Here is a 22,934-nt window from a genome sequence, read left to right on the forward strand (position 1 = left end):
AATAAAAGTACAGTCAAACTTCAATTAATTGAAATTCTCTGGAAATAGAAGAGTTCTGGTTAATTTAATTTTCTGGTTAACTGAACTCCAAATAGAAACCTTTTTTTAAAATAAATCCCTGTTGAAGCATTCCTAAAATGCTTGAGTCCACTTTAGTTGCATAACTACCAACCATATACTAGATCTAATTGAAAGATTCTTAGGTAATTCCACATTTTATTGTTCCTTGAGATCATCATTATAAAAAGACCTTTTTTTCCCTTTAATCATAAATAGAGAAGATTTAAGAGATCGAGTTGAATGTATGTTTGTATCCATGACAATCGATTTTCACATTAATCCAAAATATCACCTTTTTTCCTTGGATCTCTTGGAAAAGTATAACATAGAAAACTGTGGTTAATAGACAGGTTTAATTATTTTGGCAAAATTCAGGTAAGTTGAGGTTTCTGTGTGTTTTCATGCTAAAGGAAACTGACAAAAACTCCTTCTCTACCTGATGTCCAATAAGTATAAAAAATAATTTTTTTTTAATCTTTAAAAAAATTTTATTGGAATATAGTTGATTTACAATGTTGTGTTAAAGTGTACAGCAAAGTGAATCAGTTATACATATACACATATCCACTCTTCTTTAAAAAAATAATTTTAGGGACCTCCCTGGTGGTCCAGTGGTTAAGACTCCACACTCCCAATGCAAGCGCCCGGGTTTGATCCCTGGTCAGGGAACTAGATCCCGCATGCCACAACTAAAGATCCCGCATGCCACAACTAAAGATCCCGCATGCTGCAACTAAAAGATCCTGCATGCCGCAACTGAGACCCAGAGTGGCCAAATAGATAAATAAATATTTTTAAAAATAATTTTAATATAGTACTTCCAAACAATTAACACAAATTAAAGACCATGTAAATTCCTTTGATGTATATATTTAACCTCACTGAGAAAGCTCTAGGATTTAGGTTTCATAATGGAACATAACGGCGGCTCAAGACTGGTCCCAAATGGCCTTCCACAATGTGGTCACCACCAACCCAGGCCTCACTTGGGCTCCACGGTCCAATTTCCCTCAGAACTTTACACCGTGCCACCTCAAGCTACAAATAATGACACCATATTGAACCAAATCACTGCCCAACAGAAAGAGACCTCTACTCTTACAGCAGGCTTGCTGCCCTTTGGTGAAGATTATCGTAGAAGGAACTCCTGCATTGGGTAGGAGACTGGAAAATGTCAGCTAAGATCATTTCCAATTGCAAATACCTTACACTGTGTGTGGGTGGATAAGACTGGGGCTCTGGCTCCTCCCTCCCTTCCTCCCCCTCCCCCTCCCCTCCCCTTCTCTCTCGCTGCTTTTTTGGGGGGAAGGGAGGGGTGTTACCATGCGCTCATCCTCCAAGCAGCACTATCTAAAGGCAAAATCTAAAGTGTACTGACATCCTATTATTTGTCAGGAACTCTGTTAGCTACTGGGCACACAGAAGGATTTTTATAAAGATTTCCATAAAGGACCGAATGAAGCTGAAGGGATCAGCAATGTCTCACTTCCGGACCTACAAAACATCTCCTTATAGGTATTGATAGATCAATGATGCCCAAATTTAGCGGCAGTATTTTGAAAATGGTACAGTCGTTATACCCTAAAAATAGGAATTTATTGTAAGGCACAAATATACCCATTTATGTATTAATTTTACCAACTAATATATCTTTGGCACAAATATATTGAGTATACACTGAGGATATGTGTATTGAGTATATATATTTTATCAATAGATCTTAATCTAAAACTCAGTGGAGACCTTGCCCATGATCAATGGAGTTTTCTTCTTGCTCATTTTGCCTTCTATCTATACTGTCTTGTCTCAGTATCTTTTCACAAAGTCTTGCCTTGAAGAAGGGTAACAACGCCCAAAACATAGGCACTTTTTTTTTTCCTAAGGGCCCCTCAAGGAATACAATAGACCTAAAACCTTGGAGAGTTCTGCAGAGACTTTCTAAACTGGGAGACTCAAAAGCAGTGTTAAGGGACCCGAGGGCAATTCGGCTCCAACATCAGTCACCACAGAGATTTCCAGGTTGACTGGGTTGATATGACGTCCAAGGGTCTGGGCACGTGGCCCCATCGCATTGAGAACCACCAAACACTCTTCCAGGTCATTTTTAGAAGCAGCATCAGGAAGTCCTGTAGACTGTTACCAACTAACTCGATGCGAAGTTGCTCTTTCATTAAATACTTAAATGGCTTCCTTAGAAAGGGGCAAAAAGGTCTCATGCTGCATTACTTAGTTAACTATTATACCCTAATAGACAGGGTCCCTGTATTGATTCTTCACTGCACAAAACAAAGAATATCTGTAAAAGGAATTAACTTAATGGAAATAATATTTATTTGGGGGAGCTGGAGACTTCCAGACAATAATAAAGAATGCATTAATACACCTAACACCCAAATGGTTGACAGGTAATGCAATTTACGTAAGGTTTCCTTTGAGTTTCCTCTTTTCAACCATTCCTTCATATACCCATTGCTGACATTTTTTTTTAAATACCAGCAATTTGTGGAATACTTTATATAAATTGTCTCTAATCCCTACCCGATCCCTAAATAGTCGGTATCATTTCCCCCATTCTGCAGATGGTGAAACTGAGGCTCAGAATTAAGGCATCTTGCCCCGGGCCACACGGCTGGCACAGGGCAGAGTCCAGTTTAGAATCTGGGTTTTTCTGACTCTTAAAGATCACTTTCCTCAGGAACATGTTGCTGCTATGTCCGCAAGGAGTCCGAAGTTTCTGATGTACAAATGTAAAGAAAATTTGGATGCTGTAAATTCGGGTAGGGCTTCAACTACTTCTGAACTTTAATAAAAGACGACTAATACTGAAGCATTGGTCGTGTGTCTTCACCAGGAGCCAGTCAGGAATTTCACAAGCTCAGCACTCCCCAGTCTCCCTTAGAAGGACTGACATCTGGATCGTATTGGCAAGTCGGTGCTTTAAACATGAGAGAAAATTAGGACAAAAACCTAACACTGAATTACTTCCACGAGTTCACGCACCAGTATCTCCCCAAGTACTTTCTTTTTCAATATATAACCAGCTTGTCATCCATCCTTCCTACGCAGTGAACAATGGCTGTGACCTCCCAGTTAGCAAGTTCACAGGAGAAATATATCAGTTATAATTAATGTTTACTAGAATAAATGTAAATATTTAAAAACACACAACTGTTCTAAGCACATGTGATTTCCATTTTATTTTATGAAACACTAAAAATCCACTTGTCCGTCCCATTAATTATAACCTGCTCTCAGCTCTGACCTGTACATAACTCCCTCTGACGTAAACTGGGACCAGGCGCTCAGGATGGAAGCAGCCTATACCCCAACTGGGCTACAAAATGTCAAGTTCCCGAAGCTCTCAAAAGTGGAACCTGACGTTTTTCTAAGATTAGAGGCAGTTGATGAATTTAAGAAGAGGGCTTAAAAACTCACCACAGTTAAATCCTACAGTAAGTCCTGAAATATCCAAAATAAACAGGACTAAGGGGGCTCCGGGGACACCAAAACCTCACGAAAAGAGAAGAAACACTCTCTAGTAGGTGGTATTTCTTTGCAGAAAATAATGTACATGCGTTCAAGCAGCATTAAGAAGAATGCAACAGTAAACTTGGAGGCATGAGGCCCTCTTGAGATCTAAAGGAGTCATGAATGGACCATGCAAAAAATTTCTCCTTCTGCTACATGTGAATGATTGCGTTTACACTGCCTATTCATCCTAAATGTTGAAGGCAAAAAAAAGAGAATGGATTACCCTTCTAATAGTACCTTTCTTGACACAATTATAACATGGATTCATTTATAAAATTCCCCCAAAGCAAAATGCCTGGAAGAGAATCTAACCCCTAAGAAGCAACATTTGGTAGATCAATCTTCCCAGCCATCTTTCTATACATCTTATCCGCAAAAATGGGATCAGACTTCACATTTGATTTTGCAAGTTGGTACATTAAATATAAAAGATTGGGTGATTTTTCATGTTCAGAGACCCTTCTGATTCCTCAACACTAATCTTAAGTACCTTTTAGTACAACTGAAGTATTACTGCCACTTGCCAAATCAAACAGACCGTGTAAACTGAAGATTTAACAATATTAAAATGTGAGCAATTTCTTTCTTCCCATTACAACACGCATTGCAAGCGAGGGAGATACTGCCCCTGGGGAAAGAAAATTAGTCCTTGGTGGCAAAAAATCTTCCTCTTTTGATGGACAAAGCACAGATATACGTAAATAGATATACGATATAGTTGTACTATTAGAATTTCATGGAGGGGGCAATTAGGACAAAAATGTTTTAAAAGGCTCCATGGCGGATCAGTAACGAAAAGAGGTTGTGAAAACACTGCACTACAGCATCAGACTTGTAAATAGGGGCCTTTACATTGCTGGAATTCAAAAGATGAATTTTTCCATTTTAAATGTCTCACCCTTGAATGAATTCCAGCCCATTTCCGAGTTGGAGAAACCAAGGTTCCAAGAAGCAGATCTTTACAGAGTTGACTTTCTGCGATACGCCTACGGTCAGCTCATGTTATATCTGCCATGTTCTGACTAAAGACTCAGTGGGGTCTGGGTTAGGAGGCACATGTTGGGTGAGAAGATGCTTTGAAGACAGATGAACAGATCATCTCTGAAAGGCCTAGGACGGGGGGGGGGGGGGGGGGGGGGGGGGGGGGGCGGGAGTCTGCGTTTCAACACTTACGAGCTCTTGCTCTGTGCTGCCCTCTTGTGCTGTCTGGGCCTCCAACGTCTTTTCCCAGTAACCTTAAGATGCCCCAGATCGATGGACCATCTGTCCTCCAGTGTTTCACGGCACCCGCACCCAGGAGGAGGTCACAGAGAGAACGCCCAAAGACATAGATTTCCTTGCAGGAAGAAGCAAGTGTGTCGGGGAGGAAGGAAAAGCCATAGCGTTTCCAAGCTGAAAATCTTCATCACTTTCTGTGGGAGACAGAACGCCAAAAACGGTGGCATTCTTGCCTTAATCCCCAGAACCTATGAACATGAGATATCACTGCCCTGATTGTGCTGTGTTATACACAGCACAGTTGACGTTAGGGGAAGATGATCCAGATGGGCCTGACCTGACCACACGGACCCTTAAAAGCTGAAAGCTTTTTCCACTTGACGGCAGGAGAATTTAGAGAGATCCTACATGTGCGAAAGACTCAATGTGCCATTGCTGCTTTGAGAATGGATGGCCACGTGAGAAGGAACGTAGGTGGCCCCTAGGAATGAAGAGTGGACCCCAGTTGACAGCTGTCAAGTAAATGGAGAGTTCATTTCTCCAACTGCAAGAAAATGAATTTTGCCAACAACTGGAGTGAGCTTGGCAGGAGATTCTCCCCCAGGGCCTCCAGATCCGAGCCTAGCACGGCCAACACCTTGATTTCAGCTTCATGAGACCCTGAGCAGAGAACACAGCGGGCCACCCAGACTTGTGACCTACAGAACCATGAGCTAACAAATGGGTGTGGCAATTTGTTACGCAGCCATAGTAAGCTAATACACCTTCCCTTCGTCTACTCTACAATCATACCAATGGGTGGCATCCTGGCAATATCTGTCTCCTAGGTCACAGACCCCGGTCAGTGACATCAGTTCAAATAAAGTTTCCAATCTTGGGACTCTCAGACTGTCTCAACCCTTTGAGAATCTACAGTCAATCTGCCTAAGGGATCAACTGTCCCTTAGGCAAGGGACAATTGATCCCTGCCCTGATCAACTGTCCCTTAGGAAGATTTTCATCACCTTCCACTTAATGATCAAGTATCAAGTTCTCGGTGCTCACCTGCCTTCCCAGCCTCCACCACCTGGTTTACTGAGTGCTTGGCGTCTTCTCCAGCTCATGCATCCATCTGATGTACTTCACTTGAACTGTCTTTTAACTGCTTAGAACTTTTTTCCTACACCTAGAATGTTTCATCCACTTCACTAAGTCCCCAGTGACTTCATTTTCCTATAATGGGTTGCTCAAAGGATTAAGTCAGAATACTCTTCCACGCCTTCATTTTCCGTAGGAAAACTAGAAGCAGTGATTGTTAAGTCATATGCCAAGGTACAAAGAGTAAGAAGGGGATTAGGCAACAGACGTGGCTGAACTTGAAGTTTTCTCAGTACAATCATCCCTCAGTATCCAAGGGGGGTTGGTTCCAGGACCCTGTGGCAAAATCCACAAATGCTCAAGTTCCTTATTTAAAATGGCCCATTTTTTGCATATAATTTACTGCACAACTTCCGAATACTTTCAGTCATCTCTAGATTACATATAATACCGAATACAATACAAATGCTATGTAAATAGTGGCAAATACAATGTAAATGCTACATAAATAGTTGCCTGCGAGGCAAGTTCAAGTTTTGCTTTTTGGAACCTTCCGGAATTTTCTTTTTTCAGAATATTTTCAATCTGCAGTTGGCTGAACCCACAGATGATGGACGACGAGTGGATGCCGACAGTATTTCATCACCTCTTGTACCTGCTGCATGTTTTAAATCTTTCTAGGCCTCATCTTCCTCGTTTGTAAAAGAGTAATAGTAATATTTAACTCATAAAGCTGCAAGGAGGAAAAAAACGGTGATGGCCCATATAACAGAAACTGGATTATGCAAAAAGTTAAATATCACCGTGAAATGAATTCGGGTAATAGCTTGCATTAAAATACTTTCAATTTTTCAGGAGGTAGCTTTGTAAATGATCTCTTTATCTCTTCTATTATCACAAGAACAAAGTCACAGTTAACCTTCTTTAAGGCAGACTTTAGCCTTGACAATAGACTATGGTATGATGTGGAGATCATTACATTTGCCCTTAGGATGCCGCATTCATTACTCTGACCAATAACAACAAAAGAGTTTTAGGATCAGGAAGAAAGTTCTGCAGTTGTTATATTTGTTAGGATATTTCTGTTGGTTCTCCTGTAAAGTTCAGTAGACCAGAAGCCCCCTGAGGACGGTACCCATGTTCAATTCATCTTGCACATCTACAAGGTCTGCTGAGAACTATGGCCTTAGCAGGCACTTGACTTATTTATGCACCAAAAGAAATCAGTTAAAAGAGTGAAATTTAAGCAGAAAACTGTGGTGAGCTCAAAAATTGATTTTTTTTCCTGAATTTTCTTATTTACGATCCTAGTCAATATGGGTTTCACTTTCCTTCAAATTAACAGATCTCAATACTTCTATGACAGAACCAAGGAGGGTTATTTGGGGGCGGGGGGTGCAGGAAGTGGGCCAGACCTCGCCCAAGTCTCCATGGTCTTCAGCTTCTGACTTGCGCTCAAATCAGAAAATAAACTCAAAAACTGTGATATAAGATGGCTGACATATTTCAAACTGTTTTCTTCCTTTTGCATATCCAGCCCATCACCCAGGAAGTATTTCCAGTGTATTTCTAATGGCCACATCCTGTAGGAGCCATCTAATACCAACTGCTCCTTCGCGGATTGGAACACTGGGGACTTCCACGTCCAGATTTAAGGACACTTGCAGAAGAGCTATTCTTTCTGTAAATCACTTGTTATTAAAATAACAATGGATGCACTCATTAGTCAAAGATCATCCTTCTGGAAGTGTATCAAATGCAGATAAACTATAAAGAAGCATTGTTGATAGTTTCTTTTTAAAAATGTGAACTTAATGAATAACTTTGCTGTTAAAATTCAGCAGCCAGGGGCAATGAAAAACTCCCAGGACTTTAAATTCACGGCCTTGGCAGACTTCTCAATGGCCTATGTTCAAGATATCCATAGCTTCCCTGACTTAAAAATCTCAAAACCACACAAGGTAGCATTATTATAGCCTAAACACACTTTAGAAAAGATACTATTTGCTGATTTTTCTTTATTTGCTAACAAGGCAATGAAGTCTCTCAATAGCTCGGCCTTCAAACAGGTGGCATTATTTGCTGCTTTAAGGTGTGTACACTGGCTTAAGGAATGTAACATGCTTCACAACAAAGTGCTGATTAATCCTAGTACCTTTCTAAGCTATTACCCTGGAGTCTGCCAACTTCGGCCGAGGCCAAATCTAGTCTTCTGCTTGTTTTCTGTGGCCTACGAGCTACAAGTGGTCTTTACGTTCTTAGGTGGTTAAAAAAAAAATCAAAAGAATAATATTTTGTGACCCAGGAAAATGATATGAAATTCCAATTTCAGAGTCGACAAAAAGCTTTCTTGGAGCACAGTCACCTCCAATTGCTTACCGATTGTTTATGGCTGAGTTGAGGAGCTCTGACAGAGACTGCATGACCCTCAAAGCCCAGAATATTTACTATCTAGCTGTTACGAATAAGTGTGCTGAACCCTGGCCTAGATTTATGTGGTATGAGAATGGTGCAAACGGCCCAAAACTTTGCCTCCCTAGGAGTTCGGGTCTGTCCATAGATCCTGGAAGTCTCATGACCTAGCTCTGCGCACTACCGCCCTTGTTACACTTAAACACACACACACACACACTTTTTCCTAATTTGGGGGGAATGAGGAAGGAAGAAAGTAACCAATATCAGGGTCAACCTCCAGTCTCTATGGTTGTGGGAATATTCTGCTTATACCCTTCAGAGAGACAGAATAGGAGTATTTTAAAATCCGGGAGAAAATCTACCAAACAATTAGCAAGTGGTTCCTGACCTTTTAACCACTACCATCCCCCTTCCCTTGTTTAAGGGGAGGAGGGGTAGTGGTTATCTTTGTTAAAAACAGCTTCATGGAAATATAATTCACACATCCCAAACTCAACCACGTAACGTGTACAATTCAGTGGGTTTTAGTGTCTTCGCAGAGATATGCAACCATCACCACTAATTCCAGAACACCGGCATCACCCCAAAAAGAAACGTCCCACCCAGTAGCAGTCGCGCCCCATTCTCCCCTCCTCCCAGCTCCTGACAACCGCTAACCTACTTTCTGTTTCTATAAAATTTGCTTATTCTGCACATCTCATATAAATACGTCATTCAATATGTGGCCCTTTATGGCTGGCTTCTCTCACTTAGCATAATATATTTAAAAGCCTCTTCACTTTTAACTTCACACATCCCCCGGTTTAGAAGTGTCTGATGAAAATAATCACTTTTAAGTAATGACTATCCAATTTCCTTTGAGTTTTTTGAAATGAGTTAAGTAGCCCACAAACTTTTCTTACAGGCCAAAGGGACGCCCGTGGGTCTCAGCAATGCCATTCAGGGCATCAGTCGGCCTCTATATGCTCATCCTACCATTTACCCAATAAATATTTGTAGAGCATCTGGTATATGCCGAGTACTGTGCTAGATGGGGAACAAAGACATGCCCCCCGAGTTTCAGATCTATGTCTTCACAACCTTACTTTTCATTAGATACTGGCTTGATCTGTCAACCCTTACATATCGTATTGCCAACACACTGTGTGTATTTTCCAGAGTGTTAGTCTTTTATATAAAAATGATGTAATTTCTTAAGGGGCTCTAAATAAAATTTGGCCTTCAACTTGCCAAATAGCTGAAGAAAGCTCCTGATACCTCACGCACTCTTCTTTTCCTACACATCAGCCCCCTATTTTCTTCTCTTCCATCTTAGGACTCCTCCATTTGATTAATATTTTCACTCCTGTAATACACATCAACACGATACTGCAAATGTCCATGGAGTATCAGACAAGCAAAGGAATAAAATTCAAACCTTGCCCATTACTGATTTTTTTCTTAGTACCTAAATGCCGGCCATCATGTTATTGCTCGCTCACTAGTAAAGACTCAGAATTTCCATTCCAGAAGTAAGCTAGGCAAAGTCCCTATAATCCAGACAGCGAGAAGTGAAAATACTGGTCTTAAGGTCACTGGGTATTGGAAGCCAAATGGTACCTCTTTCCTCCAATCAGGTGAGTCTTTCCCATGGACAGACCATTTAACTGTTGGGCATTTGTACTTATGAACATTGCTTGCTCCTAAAGGATACAGTCCAAATCAAACACATCTGGGCATATTTAACCTAGAAAAATGCCCCCAGAAGGTCTTGTTAGCTTTGTCTTTGAAGTGCTGTCAGAGAACAGAGTAACTGCAGGTGTTCTGTGCTGTGTAGAAGGGCAATCAGGAGACACACACAGATTTCACCTATGGACAAACTGTACCCGCAAATGCTGTCCCAAATTGGAATGGACCTCGGCAGAACCCCCTGCCGTGTAAGCATTCCTGGGGCCCTTAGATGCTGGTGATATTATAGGAATTCAAACTGCATCAGGTTTGAAGAGGTGGACCAGACCTTTCACTCGCAGGGATGTAGATTCTCTGGCGAGCCTGTGATAGGAACCCATGCGGAGAGATTTTTAGCTTAAAGCAGCTATGATGGTTCAACCCCAAAGATCGGGGTGTGTTTTCAAAAGTGATAATGATGAGGTCTCAATGTCAATGGTAACATAATCTTTAAACGATTTATGCAGCAATTTAGCAAATGAAAAGGAGAGCATTAGTTAACATTTATAGGTAAGTGTCGGAGATTTTTAACCTGTCCAGATAGTATTATATTCTTTCTTAAACAAATATCATATGATATCACTTATATGTGGAATCTAAAAAAATGATACAAATGAACTTATTTACAAAACATGAAACAGACTCACAGACTTAGAAAACAGACTTATGATTACCAAAGGGGAAAGGTGAGGTTACCACCTATGGTTACCAAAGGGGAAAGGTGAGGGAGGGGATAAATTAGGAGTTTGGGATGAACATACACAAACACTCCTATATATAAAATAGAATATCAACAAGGACCTACTGTATAGCACAGGGAACTCTACTAAATACTCTGAAATAACCTATATGGGCAAAGAATCTGGAAAAGAATAGGTATATGTATAACTAAATCACTTTGCTGTACACCTGAAATTAACACAACATTGCAAATCAACTATACTCCAACATAAAATAAAAAATTTAAAACAAAACAGAACAAAAAACAAACAAACAAAAAAGATATTTGGGCAAAGGCCAAAAGTAGTCTTTGGGAATTAAAAAGAAAAAATATATTCATATATATAAATATGAATGATAAATGCTTACTCTTTATACAGAGATTCTTAAAATGATCATTAGACAAGAGCTCCATGAGAAAACTTGAAATTTAAAAACATAAGGCAGTATGTATTTTTAACAAGAAAATTAGGAACCATAGGGAAGACTCTACCTTGACATTAATTATGAAGAACACAATAATTTAAAATCTAGTGGCACGCCATTGCCTTAGGCTGGAACTAATCCGAAGTATTCTTCATTTCTTGATATTACATTTTCTACCCTTGGTTCAAAATTTAAAAGCTCGAAACTCTTGTACACTAGTACAATAAAATGCTTTTAGAAGGCTTTGTTATCAGGAAAAAAAATGAATTACTTCTGCTATATACACGTTTAAGACTGACAATTTTTTTCTTATATTAAATATTACTTTCTTATCCTGTTATAACTTGAGGGGCTCCAATGAGATTTAGTACCAGCTAGAGTATTTGAAAATCCCCACAGCTTCCGTGATGATGTTCCATTACATGGATGGGTCATTTTATCCCAAATAACCAGTAAGTTCCATTTAAAAATTCACTTTCCATTCATTAATTCAGTAATCCATCCATTCAACAGGTAGATAAATAAGCTTTGTGCTACGCATTGGGGAATATTCCACTGTACAGGTTTCAAGGACTCAGTTCAAAGAGCTGTTTAGGGGCTTCCCTGGTGGCACAGTAGTTAAGAATCCGCCTGCCAATGTAGGGGACACGGGTTCGAGTCCTGGTCCGGGAAGGTCCCACATGACACAGAGCAACTAAGCCTGTGCGCCACAACTACTGAGCCTGAGCTCTAGAGCCCGCGAGCCACAACTACTGAGCCCGTGCGCCACAACTACTGAAGCCCACGCACCTAGAGCCCGTGCTCCGCAACAAGAGAAGCCACCGCAATGGGAAGCCCGCGCACCGCAACGAAGAGTAGCCCCCGCTCGCGGCAACTAGAGAAAGCCCGCGCGCAGCAACGAAGACCCATCGCAGCCAAAAATAAATGAAAAAAAATAAATAAATTTTTTTAAAAAGGGGCGTTTAAAAGAAATGCCAAAAATTAAAGGCTTTTTTTTTCTTTACCAACATTTTATGGATTTGAGTGGATGTTCAGCTGCTGTGATAACCTCAGCAAATCGATCACGATTTGTAAGAAGATATTGTACCCCTAAAAGGTCACCTTATATATAAAGGAAGAAGGGAAGGCAAATATGAGCACGATTGGGGACCAAGGTCACATTATTAGGTTTATCCCACGATACTGTACCTTTAAAATAGAGCTTGTCAGGCAATAATGGAAATTAGAAAGATGTTATTTTGGATCCAGCAACCCTTTGCTACATAACTCCAAAAATAAATGAACCTCTTGCTCTGCTCATAAGGACTGTGTAGGAAACGGAAGCGTGCATAAAGTCACCATAACATAGATCTTAAATGAAGTTAAATGAAGGATGCCTGAAGTTATAATGTTATAACTTCATTGAGGCTTTCCGAAAGAATACTACATGAAGAAAACTGGTATCATTTCCTACAAGAAGGGCGATTTTAGCCTATATAGTAATGTGTATTCTCACTTTAGAAGTAAAAATTCCTCTATATAATCCTATAAACAAAGGAGGATCATTTTCTTAGCTCATATGGATATAATATTTCTTCCTCTAAAGCCTTCTCTCAACATAATCTACAAAGCCCTTTGGACACTTTTTAAATAGAGTCAAGCATTTTCAAGTATTTTTGAGTATTATTTGTCATACTATGAAACAAATACATTTGCAAATGTATTCTATTATTTGGGGATCCAATCTGCTTTCCAGTGTATTTTTCTTGGTAAATTTTCTTATTAAAACTCATACACTCCCAAGAGCCTTTGCTGTATTTAAGCATCACTTGAGTTTAGTCTGCGGGGAACATAAGTGCACAGAAAAGAACAAGAACACTTCAGGACACACCTTCATCTAGAAATAGCGATATCTCCAGGCAGTTTATAAATCTCTACTCCTGAGAAAGGAAGGCTTCAGCATTCCTGGGGGATTTGTATTATAATACAGCTCAATGGCATAATTTACAGGCACGGCCATAATAGCTGTGAATTAATGGTAACTATTGTCCAAATCCTTGAGCACACTGTAACAACTTACATTCTGTCACTAACAAAATGAGGGAAGGGTGAAAAATAAAGTGCAATTTAAATTGTATAACTGATACAGGAATATTTAATTTTCACATGACGTTACAGTTTATCCTTTTCTCAGGCACTTTGTAATTTATATGTACATATAAAATATATATTTTAATTCTAATACTGACAAGAATCTACCACTAATAGTATTTCATACAGTGATTATTTTTTACTATCTTTTAATTCTAAAATAGAAAAATATATTTATGTAATATATTAAGATATAATAAATATGAAGTATACTTTTACCCTGTAAATATAATTTAAAGGAAAAAATGTAGTATTATAAATAATAAATTGTTTTCACCATATAATTTAAATTTTAAAAACAGACTGCATTTTCTCTTGCCTGTTTTAAAGTTTTTAAATGCCTTAAAACCTCTACCAATGGAGAATTAAAGAGAAACAAGTCAGAGGAAGATCCAGTATTGTGCCAATTTCTCAATAAAATTTTCTATGCACATACAGATATAACTCATTTTATAAAGATATTTTATTACCTATCCAATTTTATATCTGTTAAGATAATCATGATATCCAGTGTAAGTGATAAAACATCAATACGAAGTAAAACAAAACCACACTTGCATGAAGTCTTATTTTAATTTTGTGTGTTCAATTCATATTTTAAAGTATTGAGTATAAGCTATTTAAGAAACAAGGGCTGTTATCTTCCTCCATCAACCACTAACCTTCAGCCATAATGTGGAAAAACAAATTTGAAGAGATTAGTGTTATCACCAGTGCCCAGATGGGCACCCAAACCTGGGATATAGGCCCATTTGGGTGTGAGTATTTTACCTGGGAGATACGAACACACCTACATTGGATTATGAAGCATTTCTTCACCTTTTAAAAACCAATACAAATGAGATACCACTATACACCTACTAGAATGGCTAAAATAAAAATAGGGTCAACAACTAAAGCTGGGGAGGATGCAGAAAACCTGGATCACTGATACTGTGCTGGTGGGTATGTACAATGATTCGGCCACTCTGGAAAACTGTTTGGCAGTTTATTACAAAACGAAATATGTATTTACCACGTGACCCAGCAATTACATTCCATGGTCACTTATTCCAAAGAAACGGAAATTTATGGTAACACAAAATTCTGTACACAAATGCTCATAGCGGTTTTATCTGTAATAGCCCCAAACTAGAAACAACCCAAATATCCTTCAACAGGGTGAATGGTTCAACTGTGGTACATCCATACCATGGAATACTACTCAGTAATGAAAAGGATCAAACCACTGATAGATACAACAACTTGGATGAACCTCCAGAGAATTATACTGAGTGGGAAAAAAAAGCCAATCTTATATATGATTACATTTATATAATATTCTTGAAGGGTCAAAATTATAGAGATGGAGATCAGATTATTGGTTGCCAGGGGTTAAAGATGGAGGATGGGGTGGGTGAAGAGTGCATAGCATCTCCCTGTACATTGTTTTGCAATTTCCTATAGCTCTAGAATTATTTTAAAATAGAAAAAAAAAATTTAAACCATATTCCTTTATCAGCAGAGCCCTGGGAAACAAGAGCATCCAAATAGCCACGTTCACAGTTGTAGGGTTGGTCAGTTTTATGGTCTCAGCTCTCAGCCGTGGCAATTCTAGGCACCATGCCCTGTAAAATACATTCTTTTCCATTTCTACCTTTTGTAGTATTTACTGTTCTGCTTAGTATCTCATTTTTGCTTCAAGGATATAAATACATAAACATGAGTATAAATGTAATTTCATTTCTGAGATAGTTTTAAATATAAGGTATGTAATATGTACAAGATTTTTAACCATTCTAAAGAATAAAATAGATGAAGAGGAAAAGCTTTCTTGGATGATGCTATGTGACAAAGACTTTCCTTGACCAAACTTTAGTCAGGCTCCTCTGAGCTCTCCTCTGGACTAGGCCTCAACCTTGGCCTCTGTCCTGGCTGTGCCTGCACAGCCCACTGTTAGCAAGAATCCTGTGCTAAGTCAGTGTAGAGGTAATCCTCCACCCTTGATATCGGATCACTGCGGCCTGTCTTCAGTAAGAATCCTGTTAGATTAGTTTAGCAAGAATCCCCCTAACCCTTGATGTCTCCTCTTAGTTATTTTCCATCCACTGATCCCCTCGCTCTGCTCCTTGGCTATAAATTCCCAGCTGTCTCTGTTGTGTTCAGAGTTGAGTCCAACCTCCCTCCCCTACGGCTACTGCAGTAGTCCTGAATAAAGTCTTCCTTACTGTTTTAACAAGTGTCAGAATAATTTTCTTGGGCTTCCCTGGTGATGCAGTGGTTAAGAATCTGCCTGCCAATGCAGGGGACACGGGTTTGAGCCCTGGTTCAGGAAGATGCCACGTGCGGTGGAGCAACGAAGCCCGTGCGCCACAACTACTGAGCCTGCGCTCTAGAGCCCACAAGCCACAACTACTGAGCCCACGTGACACAGCTGCTGAAACCCACGCACCTAGAGTCCGTGCTCCACAACAAGAGAAGCCACCGCAATGAGAAGCCCGCGCACCGCAACCAAGAGTAGCTCCCGCTCGCCGCAACTAGAGAAAGCCCGTGCGCAGCAACGAAGACCCAACGCGGCCAAAAATAAAATAAATTAAACAAATTAAAAAAAAAAAAACAATGAAAGAGAGTACGTGAAAATATTTTAAAGAAAAAAGAATTTTAACATATGAACACTAATGATGATTGATCATGTTCATCAATGAGATTTGGTACTATTTTAGCATATTAGAAGAATTTGTCCTACAAAGGTATATTTTTCAGCAACAAATTAGTTTCCTCACACATTACAGGGATATTTTTATATATACATGCACACACAGATATTTGCCTGAAGAGACAGATGCCTTTAGAGCATTACATCCATATAATACGTTACTCCACTGTGTGTACATGTGTCCACACATGCGTGCCTCTGGGTGGGTAGGTACGTATTCATTCCAAGGCTAACAGGTGGAAATATCCATAAAACCAAGACTTCTCTGAAACCTTTAGTTTGTTTTCACCAAAAGAGAAGGTAATCTAACATTTCTTAAATGCCTGATATGTAACCAATACTCTAAGTGCTTTATACTTCATTTTTTATATATCATTCTTCCTTTAGTTATTACATAAACCCTACGAGTTGGTAATAGCATTTCCATTTTATAGGTAAGGAAACTTGGGAGGCTTAAGGAATCAACCCAAGGTCACAGCGCTAGGAAGTGGCACATTAGGGGCCTCACTGGAGGATCTCTGATACTGTGCTTCCAAATCTACTGCCTGGAGTGATTCTCTCAACAATTTTATCACTGTCAAAATGTCAAACACCACTGTACTAGACCTGGCATTTTCTTTTTTTCTTTTCTTTTAAAGAAAGATCCCTTTATTCCAAGGAAAGCTTAACCAGAAGCCCAACATTTTGGAAGAGCAGAAAAGCAGAACACATCCAAGGTCTTCTTGCTGGAAAGGCAGGGGAACTAGAGGATGGTTCTTACTCTTGCATGTCTTCCCTCTTCCTGTGTCTGGGCAACATGGTTCTCCTCCTGCCCTGGGAAGCTCTGCAGAAGTCTTAGGGCTCTGAGAAGCAAAGGTCAAGATACTTCACTGGACTACCACTGGGGGAAAATTCTCCATGGATGCCTTGCATTTTGCACATCTTAGGAGCACAGGCACCGGTGGCCCTTGTTCCTGATGATCTTTTCAAGGCCTTTTGTCTAGCAAACAACCTTGGGAGGTAGAGATAATGTCTCCCTCCAGAGCAATGGGCAGGTGTGTGCTTACTATCCATGACAAGAGATTCAGAGTCTCTCAGCTCAGGATTCACACCCGGGAGGCAATTCTCCCGCCCGCACATCATCTACCCGGGGTCCTCTGTGTTGTCCTGGGGGAACCTGGGAGGCAAGGAGAACGAACGTGAACCTGAAGCTCATGCCACTTGCAGTGCCATGAGTAATACAGTCCTTTGTTGTCTCTGACCCAGGAGTCTCATGTCTTCTGCCAGCATCCAAGAAACAGTGGCAGGCTAAGTTGCTGGTGTGCAAGTGGGATAAAGTCTCAGACACTTCACAGTTCTTGACAACCACCATTTTATAACTTAGTCAACACACACTTATAGAGTACTTACTCTGTATCAGGTGCTATTCTAAGTGGTAGACGAACAGTAACTCACTTAATCTTTATAACAACCTTAGAGTATAGGTACTATGATTATTATTTGCATTTTATTTCCATTTTACAGGGGAGGTAAGTGTAATCACACACGATTGAGTAGTTGGATCATTTCCATAAAATGATAAGGACTTGCTGTGCATATTTATAAGCACTAAATGATCTTCCTTATTAAATGAAAAAACATACATTGAAACCTCAGACCAGTGCAACCGTTCTCCTCTTGTTGGTCTTGAACATAAAGCCCCAGTCTTCAATAAGGGTGATAGAGAACCACCACACTGTGCAGAAATATTAAAATCATTTTATCAATGATGCATCTTGACATTTGGCAATCTGAGAGGAAAAGTGGAAACTATTTCCTTAAAGACTTTCCAGGATCTTGAGTATTTCAAGTGGAAGCTCTTACTTCCTTGGAAAATGGTCACAATTCCAACAAACTGAGTACTAACGACGTAAGCATTCTCCCCAAATTAGACCCTCGATAGCAAGCTTTCAACACTCTGGAGGTTATCTTTACTTTATAAAGCTCAGCCTCTCGACATTCACTGGCTAGAGAGTAGAAGAGAAAGTGATCAACAGGCCTAGAAATCCAGACTCTCACATGAATGTATGCTGTGAACCAGCCCCACTTCCATTCATATAAAATCTTTAGAATTAGCTACATTACTACAGGAGCCCCTTTTGGATTATTTCGAACCTACTTGGGGAAAGGCAACAAGCTGTATCTCTTTGGTGAATGATTAGAAAGGTAGGTAGACTGGAAAATTAAAGTCAAGAACAATCTGAAATGGAAGATGTAAACAGACATTGCACAAGAAATGCAAATGGCCCTTAATATACGCAAAGTTGCTCAACATCACTCACAAGAGAAATGTACACAGCGATACCTCTTTTCACGCATCAAGTAGACAAAGATGTACACGGTGGACGACGCCCTGTCTTGGGGAGGCTCTGAGGAAGCACTCACACACCCTGGGTAGGCAAATTTAGTTATTCATCAAAATGAGAAACTGCAATACACCCTTTGACCCAGCAATCTCGCTCCTGGGGATTTACAATTCAGACACACATCCTCCACACAAACTGGCGAATGCACAAGGCTTTTCTATGTTCATTGTTTTAATGGCAGAAGATTGGACCCAACCAATGTGACCAGTAGGGAAAGGATCAAGTAAATTACGGTATATTGTCACTACAGAATGCTATGCAGTTGTTAAAAAAAAAAAAGGGCTTCCCTGGTGGCGCAGTGGTTGAGAATCTGCCTGCCAATGCAGGGGACACGGGTTCGAGCCCTGGTCTGGGAAGATCCCACATGCCACGGAGCGACTGGGCCCGTGAGCCACAATTACTGAGCCTGCGCGTCTGGAGCCTGTGCTCCGCAACGAGAGAGGCCGTGATGGTGAGAGGCCCGCGCACCGCGATGAGGAGTGGTCCCCGCTCACCGCAACTGGAGAAAGCCCTCGCACAGAAACGAAGACTCAACACAGTCATAAATAAATAAATAAATAAAGAACGCGAATTTCTAAAAAAAAAAAAAAGACGGAGGGAAGCTCTTTGTGCACTGTTATGAAAAGATCTCCAGGAAAAATTGTAATGTGAAAAAAAAAACAGGTTGCAAATAGGGTATACGGAACGCCACTATTTATGTAAGATGAGGGAAATATATTTGTATCTGCCTATGACAATCTGAAAAAATTGCTGGGAGTCTGCCATCAACACCTAGAAATAAATATCATCATAGGAGCCACAGGGTATATTTCACCACTTCGGGTAGCTTAGAAGTGACAGTGTTTGTATACCAATTAGGGATTCCAGAAATCTTCTGAAGAAGTTTTTCTTCAAGATGCTAGTATTCAAATTAGCATAAGGATCAGACATGGAAAACAATCCTCTGAGTTGACTGTTTCAATCAACTTTTGAAGCCCCCTGGGATCACAGTTAGGGCTTGTGTCTATCCCAATTACTTTCATACTGTTTCTTTAAATGATCCACAGCTAATCAGCAATTTACCTGGTTAAAATTCAGTTTGGGAGTGCTTTGAAGGGGACGCTCCCTTCTTAGGTTTTCTGCCTGCAGACAGAGGATTTGCAAAGGAGCTAACAACAAAGGGATTTAATCAGAAAACAAGAGCAAACGGTCGATTTTTGAAGAGGATTTTTGAAGAGGAACCACGAATACATATTCGTGTGGGCTCTTGCCTGATTACACTTGTTACTAAGGAATGCCAAAACGTGTGCACCAAAAACCGTTCAAGGTCTTTTGGTAGCAAATTATACTTGTAAATTTGATGTTAGATCATCACTGGAAGAACTCACACTCTTTGAAAATTTGACTTCATAAACGTATGAAAGAATTAAACGTTTTTTTCCTCTAGTGATAGAAAGTATTAAACGGCAGGAAAAAAATGTGCTTGAAATCAACTGAGGAAATAATTCATTTTGAAAATTATTCAATAAAAATGTTAAATAGGAAAAATATGTTGGGCCCGTTTTGACTGGATGAATAAACCAGAAATATGCAATGGACAAACTTCAGGATGATGGGCTGAGAAGTATCCCATCAACCTCCCCGTCTTATTTAATTTTTTTGTTATTCAACTATGCCACAGTAATCTGTTCCATCCCCATAAGACAAAGAAAGGAACACTACTTCAGATCAGCAGAAAACTGGCCAGCCTCTTGGAGCCTTCAAGAGGGCAGTGGCTCCCAATCAAGGAGAAATGAATGTCTTTGAAGACTGCATCTTAGATTGTTTTGTTAATACATAAAATCCTCTCTCTTTAGCATGCAGAAGACTCATTTCAAAAGGAAAAGGCAAGTCCATGAGGATTAGTTTGGCTTCCTGGAGGTCAGAACTAAATACACAAAATGAATAAAATGACGCTGAAATAAACAAGAATGTGAAATTGCTCATCCACGGGAATGATGTAACGAATCCTGACATAATTTCCAGGCAGAAAAGCAAAACTAGGTCAAAGCACGTTGGCCTAACATAATAAGCATTTTTGCTCCCAGAATTTTACCATGTAGGTTGTGTCTGCAGGCATTAATGTCTTCTGTTATCAATGTTCGGGGCTGTCACAAACTATTCATATCTTATCACTCTTTGTTAGCTAAACCAAAACAATGTAGTTTACATGTGAACTATTCAATTCTGACAGCTGAAATGTTAGAAAGGGGAAATGTTAAAAATATTCAGAAAGTGTCTCCTCCAGGCTAAGAAGCATTGAGCAATAAATATTCATTATTTAATAGTCTCCTATCATGTTTTTCTCTACGCAGAAAGCCATACCTCTCTCAATCAATTATTACGACTTTGTTTCCTTCTTTCACTCACAGCCATATGAAAAGGGCAGCCGCATCAATATCTCCTTAGAAATCCACTTTGAACACTGATCAAGGAAAAAAACCGTGTCACTCACTGGATAGCCAATTTTTCTATTCTGCTTTCCCCACAGGTTGACTGAAATAACTCACACTTTCTTCTCCCTTCTATTTGTTCCATTTCACTTTTCTGCACTGTCTCCACCAAGCCCAGCTGACTAATTCGTAGAAAAAAGGATTCATCTCACTCCTTAAACTTTCTTCTGTGTAAACATAATCCTCCTAGTTTTTACTCGACAAAGTAGCACAAAATCAAGTATAAGACTATTTGGTTTTTTTGGATAGTATTTTCTCCTAAAAGTGATACAGTCTTTCCTGATTCTTGATTCATTCTAAACCATCAACCTATTTGAAAATTGTGCTGGGATTTATTAGCACATTAAATTAGTATGTGACCCCAAAACATCCAAATTATACCTTACTAGAAGGCATGCAGTACAGTCAAAAGAGAATAAGATAAGGAATCTAGAAGACGACCCAGGTTCTAAATGTAAACTTTGCTCCCTGATGGAAGGTAAAGCATTCCCCTGTGCTAACATTTTCAACCCACAAACGCTAAACTTTTAACCAGAACTTTCTGTCTGAATTCCTAATGCATCTCCTATAGGAGACTTGATCCTGTGTAGATTTCTAATACTTGGTGATGCCTTCCATTTATATTTCGCTTTGTCTGGCCATCCATCTAGTTACTGGTAACTCAGCAGGGCACTCAACGAATTCCAGTTGTCCACAAACAGCTCCTTTGCTCTCAATTGCTTAGGGAAGATCACTTCAAAATACACGCAGCTGAAGCCACACTTCACAACTGGACATATAACAAATAACATAGTCTACCTCATGGACCCTCTGAAAATGTGTTAGTCCTGTTGTCTCCATAAACCACTCAGTGTCTCAGAAATTTCTATTTCATCATTTTAACCGTAACTCTCAGAGGGTCTGTCACACCCAGAAGCAGTGAAAATGCTTTGTCCGGCATATGACTTGATTTTCACTGCAGAAAATGTGGCCGCCATCTGCATGGGGCAGAGCGTAAGACTTCAGTGTCCTTCCAGAAGCAGACTCTCAGTTGCTGAGTGGCCTTGGGCACGCCACTCACCTGGCAAAATAAACCCACTGCACACGGACCAAAGGCTAAAACATCAGGTTGGGCTCAGGGAGAACAGGCAGCAGATTCCATCTTCGTTTTTAGGCTTTGAGTTGTTGGACAGCGTGCCCCATTTCTTAACCATTTCTGTAGTCCCATCAAGGAGCGTATAAGACAAGCTGCCTACCGAGCTCTGGGTTGTGGCCTCACCCCGAACACAACCGAGAGGATGAGAGAGCTAAGCAACCGCAATCTAATTTTTCTCTAATGTCAATCTACTCAGTCCTTGCTCTTTCCCCAGCCTTTCTAATGCCCTTTCTTCCTCATACCCCTCTGATCTTAAAGAGCATTTTCCATTCTCTTTCCTGCCAAAATTCATCCAGCATGCACCTGAAAAATATTTGATTCTCCTTTAATTTTATTTTTTATTTATTTTTCATCGCAGTACAGTTGATTTACAATGTTGTTAGTTTCAGCTGTACAGCAAAGCGATTCAGTTATACGTATACATATATCTCTATTTTTTTTCAGATTCTTTTCCCTTATAGGTTATTACAAAATATTGAGTATAGTTTCCTGTGCTATACAGTAGGATCTTGTTGGTTATCTATTTTATATATACTAGTGAGTATATGTTAATCCCAAACTCCTAATTTATTCCTCTCCCCCGCTTCCCCTTTGGTAACTGTAAGTTTGTTTTCTATGTCTGTGGGTCTGTTTTGTATATAATTTCATTTGTATCATTTTTTTTAGATTCCACACATAAGTGGTATCACATGATATTTGTCTTTGTCTGGCTGACTTCACTTAGTATGATCATCTCTAGGTCCATCAATGTTGCTGCAAATGGCAAAAAATATTTATTGATTCTTATTGGGTGTCAAGGCACTGTGCTTGGACTTGAGGTTTTCAAGGTAATTAAGACGTAACTCTGAGTAACTCAGTCCCGAGACAGGCAGACAAACGAGTAACTGGAAATATATACACCATTTAGGATACTTCTGTGGATAAGAGGAAGTTCCAGCTATATCCCTTCCATTTATTGTGATCCA

The 22,934-nt window shown here is 39.8% G+C and overlaps 1 protein-coding gene across 7 annotated transcripts in view; it reads right to left on the minus strand.

The window, feature by feature from the left end:
- MID1 (midline 1) overlaps positions 1-22,934 on the minus strand; it is a 376,348-nt gene that overhangs the window by 146,849 nt on the left and 206,565 nt on the right. The window contains exon 1 of one of the 7 annotated variants that reach the window (XM_036840255.1): positions 18,303-18,357. The exons of the other annotated variants lie outside the window; for them this stretch is intronic. The gene's annotated coding sequence lies outside the window, so the exon portion shown is untranslated. Of the gene's footprint in view, positions 1-18,302; positions 18,358-22,934 lie in introns of those variants that run through there. 7 annotated transcript variants of the gene reach the window in all.

The sequence above is a fragment of the Balaenoptera musculus genome, chromosome X, assembly GCF_009873245.2.
Source record: "Balaenoptera musculus isolate JJ_BM4_2016_0621 chromosome X, mBalMus1.pri.v3, whole genome shotgun sequence".
NCBI lineage: Eukaryota > Metazoa > Chordata > Mammalia > Artiodactyla > Balaenopteridae > Balaenoptera > Balaenoptera musculus.